Source organism: Humulus lupulus, chromosome 9 (genome assembly GCF_963169125.1).
Source record: "Humulus lupulus chromosome 9, drHumLupu1.1, whole genome shotgun sequence".
NCBI classification, from domain to species: domain Eukaryota; kingdom Viridiplantae; phylum Streptophyta; class Magnoliopsida; order Rosales; family Cannabaceae; genus Humulus; species Humulus lupulus.
The window spans coordinates 41,547,873-41,553,252 of NC_084801.1; positions in this window are offsets into that span (position 1 = coordinate 41,547,873).

Below are 5,380 nucleotides of genomic sequence, written 5' to 3' on the forward strand. Positions count from 1 at the left end.
GTTCTTCCCCAAATTCAAACTTACGAATTCAGACATCAAATTTAGACCCAAACATCAAATTTCTAGTAGCTAAACACATAACTCATACCTCAAAACACTAGCATAATCAATATACAACACCATAATACGCATAATTCATCAAAAACACATCAAAATGTACCAATATACAAACTTAGAATTCCAAGCTTAAACTTACCCAAAATCAGAAAATAAACCCCCAAAATCTGACCTAATTCATGGCATTAGTTTAGAATTCAAGTTTCAGATCTATTTAAAGTTGCATTCTAATGCTCAAATACTCATCAAACAACCTTAAAATCCATTTGATCTCAAAAATCACCCAAGCCCCCATTTTATAGAAAACATATGATGACTAAAGAAAATTGTAGCGTCCCAAATTTGCTAATAAGGCTTAGGGCCTTGATTAGCGTGTCAGGAGGAACTCTCTCACTCTCTCTCACGATTCCTTCTTCCTCTCTTTGGTGCTTAGAATCTGATGGAACTTTGAGGAATCTAGACTAAAGAATTGAAGGATTAGACTTGGTGTGCTTGGGTAAATCAGTTCAAGGGAGGACATATCACAAAGGTAAGGGTTCAACTTGATTTGTTTTTATTGAATTCTACTGTGGATTGGAAGTTTGCATGAGAGTTGAATTTTTGGTTTGATTTTGAGTGTTTGATGAGGATAAGGAATTGTTTCTGGATTGTTATGATGCCTAGGCTCTATGGATAGGAAATCTAGGCTCAATTATGGGTTTAATTGATGTTTGGAGTGTGAATTAGTGGTTTAGGCTCAGGGAAAAACACAGAAAAATGATAGAATTTCTGGGATTGGGAGCTCGGGTGGCAACTCTGTTCGTCAGGCGCTGCGACCCGTGTCCTTCAGCCGAGAGAGCTCTACTCTCTGACCTGTAGGCGCGCCGCGACCCTAAGGGGCGGGCCGCGGTTCAAAATAGAGAAAAAGGGCAGTTGAAGGTTTTTAGCCTGAGAACCCAAATGTTAAGGCTCAGGAAGGATTCTACTACCTCAGTTTGGTAAGATTCAAGGTCCCAGGGGCTAGATTAATATTAAGATGTTATTAATTGATTTAAGGCTTGATGGATGGTTATTATGAATGCGTCATGACTAGGTTTTCAATGAGGCTTGGGTTAGAGGACTGTTCTCGGGATCACAGTACTTAGACAGCTCGGGACACAGGTAAGAAAACTGTTGTACCCGTGGAGCAGGGCATGCCCTTATTGTTTATGTTTAATATACATGTAAATATCTGTGAATGTTATTGTACACCTTGGTTATTCCAAGATCATTATTGTGAGCTTTGAACCGTGCTTAACTCGCTAATCGAGTCATTTGGTTATAAACATTAATCTAGGCGTTATTAATAGGCTAAGGTGAAAGAGTTGATCAAAAGGAAATGATATATCTTATTTAAAACATAAAATTTTACATGGGCCCATAAAAACGTTTACAAGTTATTTACAATCCAAAATGGTCATTACATTGTAAAATTACAACCCGCCGACCTAAGCGGCAAAAATAGGGTTAACCTCTAGTTCATTCGAGAAACTCCTTGGCCGTGGTGGTCAAGCGGCTGCATATGTACACATCACCACCTAAGCTCTCCACTCAAGGCTGGGTGAGCTTTTCTTTCCCTTTACCTGCACTACATATCACCTGTGAGCCAAGGCTCAACAAGCAAACTCATTACTGCATGTATACAATATCAAATGATGATCATGATAATCATACAGGACTTATAGCCCTAAATATATGAGTGAATATCACTTCAAGGTTTTGGTAACCTTGTTGGGGCTTGTAGCCCTAATCAGATGAGTGACTGATGAGTAAGTCACTAGCTTAAATAGATGAGTGACTGATGAGTAAGTCACTAGCTTTAAATAAGATGAGTGACCATGGAGTCACAACTTGAATCATATGAGTGACCAATGAATGAGTCACTAACTTGGGCTCTGCACCCTAGCCATGTGACGATGCAGTCACCTGGGCCTTCTAGCCCTGGTTCTAAGTGACTAGTCATGAGATTAGACAAGTACTTTTAGTTTTCATCGAACTTGAGGTCGGTCTGGTATTGTACGCCCTGGTTTTCCCACGTGCTGATTAGCGAGCTGAGATACGGCCTAATCATGACTACCACATGGACATCCCCAAGACCGGAGCTGCCATCGTAAGGTCCTACCTCCTTAGCTCGAGGTAACCTAAGGGTTCGCCAAGATTGCTTAAGGACTGTCTGGACTCTGAGGGCAACAGGTCGAGAGAAGCATCCAGCTCATGGTACGAGCTAGAGTTGGAGGCTGTGACCTTTCGTAAAGTCAACCATGCAAGGTAAACGTGCATATATCAGACATCACATGTTTGATATACCCCTGACTTCTCGGACACGCAGCAGGAACGTGCGTATTCAGACACCCACGACTGGTTTGGGCCGTGCGGCCCATTATCCCCTTACCTATTGATTTGACCACACTTATGTGTCAGGTTTAGGAATTAATCATGAATGTCACAGAGTTGACATGATAGGTAAGAAGGTCACGGGATGACCTTCTTACCAACTCTCAGGTGCCTTCTCCTATAAATATGTTGACCCTGGGAGTTATAAGGGGTTGGATTATATATTGTAAGAAATACCCTGTAAAAGAATACCCAGCATATAGCAATAATACTGACTGGTGAAGTAGAAGGATTTTAACCTTTGAACCACCTAAAAAAACGTATTTTGTGTCACCATTCCATTTCCAAGATCATTCATCTATTTCGGTTCAACATAAGCACTAATCCCTTTCTCTTTTTTTTCTTAATTACCTGTTGGCGAAGAATCGCGTCAACAGTTTGGTGCTCTCGTTGAGAGCAAGTCAGATTAGTGCTGTCACAAACATCCAACTATGGTGACCATTCGATCCAGACACGGTAATGAGACGGAACAACATGATGGGCAGGAGGCTCATCATGTCGCCATTCCCGACAAACAAATTCCTGAAGTCCAACAGCGGCCAGGAAAACAGCCGGCGGGCCAAGATGACACTGGAAGTTCGGCGCCCTGGCCACCTAATCCAAACCCATGTTATTACACTGCGGTGGAGATGGAGAATGCTCAGCTGAGGAGCCAGCTAGCAATAGCTAATCAGCAGATCAAGGATGTGCTGGCCCGACTACCCCCTCTCACAACCGATGCTAACGTTGGAGAGAGGCAAGGCGAGGCTCCTAAGTCTCGTCGGGGTAATCGGTCCAGGCATAGCCGCACGGACAGACTTCTGACAGCCAACTCTATTCCTTCATCGCACCATCGAGAGGCAAACTTCGGAGAAATGCCTAGAGCCGAACAACAGCAGTACAGCCGTCCGGTCAGAACTTCAACTCCCAGCTCCCAACCAGCCTCGAGCGCGCCCAGGAGAGCTCGAGGAAATTCCAGAAGAAGATCCGGGGAGGGCTCGCAGCATCAGCCCGTCCCCAATAGCCGTCTTGCGCCTCGTCCAGATCGCCAGGCGCGGGACCCGCAGGTTGGCAGGGCCGAAAGGCCCCCACCTAACTTGATTCATCCTGACGGAACCAGGATCGCCTCTCCGGTCAGGCATCCTCTATCTCCAATCAGATATCCATCTCCTCCTCGGCCCGTTCGAGATATTCCAGCCTACGAGAGTAGCAGGAGAAACCCGCCATCAGCCGGACCTTCCCGACGTAGCAGGGCGCCGAGGGAAAGCCCGGATCCTCACCACCAAAGGCGGGCTCCGAGCCTCTCTAGCAGGAGCTACTGGACCGGCAGTCGCCGGAGTGACCTTTCTGGAGGAGACCTGCGTTAGCATTTGAGCTCGACAAAAAGTCCTCAAACCACCTAGGGAGGCGACCTGCGAGATCTCCTTAACCCTCATAGAGGGGAGCCAGCAGGAGGTGACAGCCATGCTCGCTCAGGGGGGGCCCTGTCCGAAGTACGTATCGGCGGGAATGCCCCAAATAACCTATCTCAAGATAGGAGGGGAAATAACCCACAAAATATGTACAATGGATTTGGAGCTGTTGAACAGCCCCAGAATAACCAAGGACATCAGGACCAAACCCTCAAGCGCCTGGCCCAGATGGAGGAGCTAATGAGGAAGCTCATGTCAGAGAAAGAGAAAGATGAGTATGATTCAGGGGATGAGATGGAGCTCTTCGTCCCCAGCATAGCAGCAACGGCTTACCCACCCGATATCCATATGCCGCACCTGTCCACCCTGATGATGGCCCACAACATTGGCCCCGAGCTGAGATGTTTGATATTTCCTTCCACACTGACTGGACCAGCCAGGCAGTGGTTCAAGCAAGGCAAAAGATAGTCAATCAGCTCCTAGAAAACTTTCTCAGCTGATTTCTAAAGGGCATTCTGAGCTTCCCAGGTTGCCCGCGTCAAGGCCGATTCTCTGGCTAACGTGAGGCAGCAGCCCGACGAAACTCTGAAGGCTTACCTAAGCAGGTTTGTGAATGTCGTTGCTCAGGCTAGAGACGCGGATGATAGCTCCAAGCTCATGGCCATGAGAACTGGAATCCTCGTCGGAGGGGAACTCTGAAAGGATATACAAAGGAAGGGAGTTAACTCGGTTAACGAATTCCTTAATAAGGCCCAGGAATGGATCAACTTGGAGGAGGCCGAAGCCTCAACTGCAGGAACCAGCTAGGTTCCTGAGCAGCCCGCTAGAGTAGGGACGGAGGTCGTGGCAGCGACCCAAAATGTCACACAGAACAACCAGCTCGGTGGAGGCAAAAGAAAGGGAAATGACGAGGACAGCCAACACGGCCAAAAGAAGAATAAGTCCGTAGACAAGTTTAAGCCCGTCTAAGCGACTTATACAGAGCTCACCCAGTCTAAGGAGAATATCTTCCTAGCCAACTCTACTCGCATCCCCTGGAAGAGGCCAGAGCCATTGAAGCACCAAAAGGGGAAGAGAGACACCTCCAAGTTTTGTCGTTTTCACAATGATGTTGGCCACAATATCGACGATTGTAGGCATTTAAAAGATGAGATCAAGACTCTCATCCAAGCCGGCCCCTTGGCCCAGTACGCGCGGAACAGGGTTCCAGCAAGTCGACCTGCTCCAGAAGTCCCGGCCAGTCAGCCCGATTCTCGGGTAGATCAGGACGTCCCTCCTCCCGTGATGGGAGGGGAGATATCCACCATCTCTGGAGGTCCGCATATGGTTGGCACGAGCAGGGGTGCCCAGAAGAGGTACGTAAACAAACTCAAGGCGCACAATGGAGTAGAGTTCATCCCGGAGCAGCGTCTGCCAAAGCAGCAGCGATTGGAGAGACAACCAATTATTTTCACTGAAGAAGACGCCAACCATGTCCAGCTCCCTCACAATGATCCTCTGGTCATAGCAGTTTAGCTCGC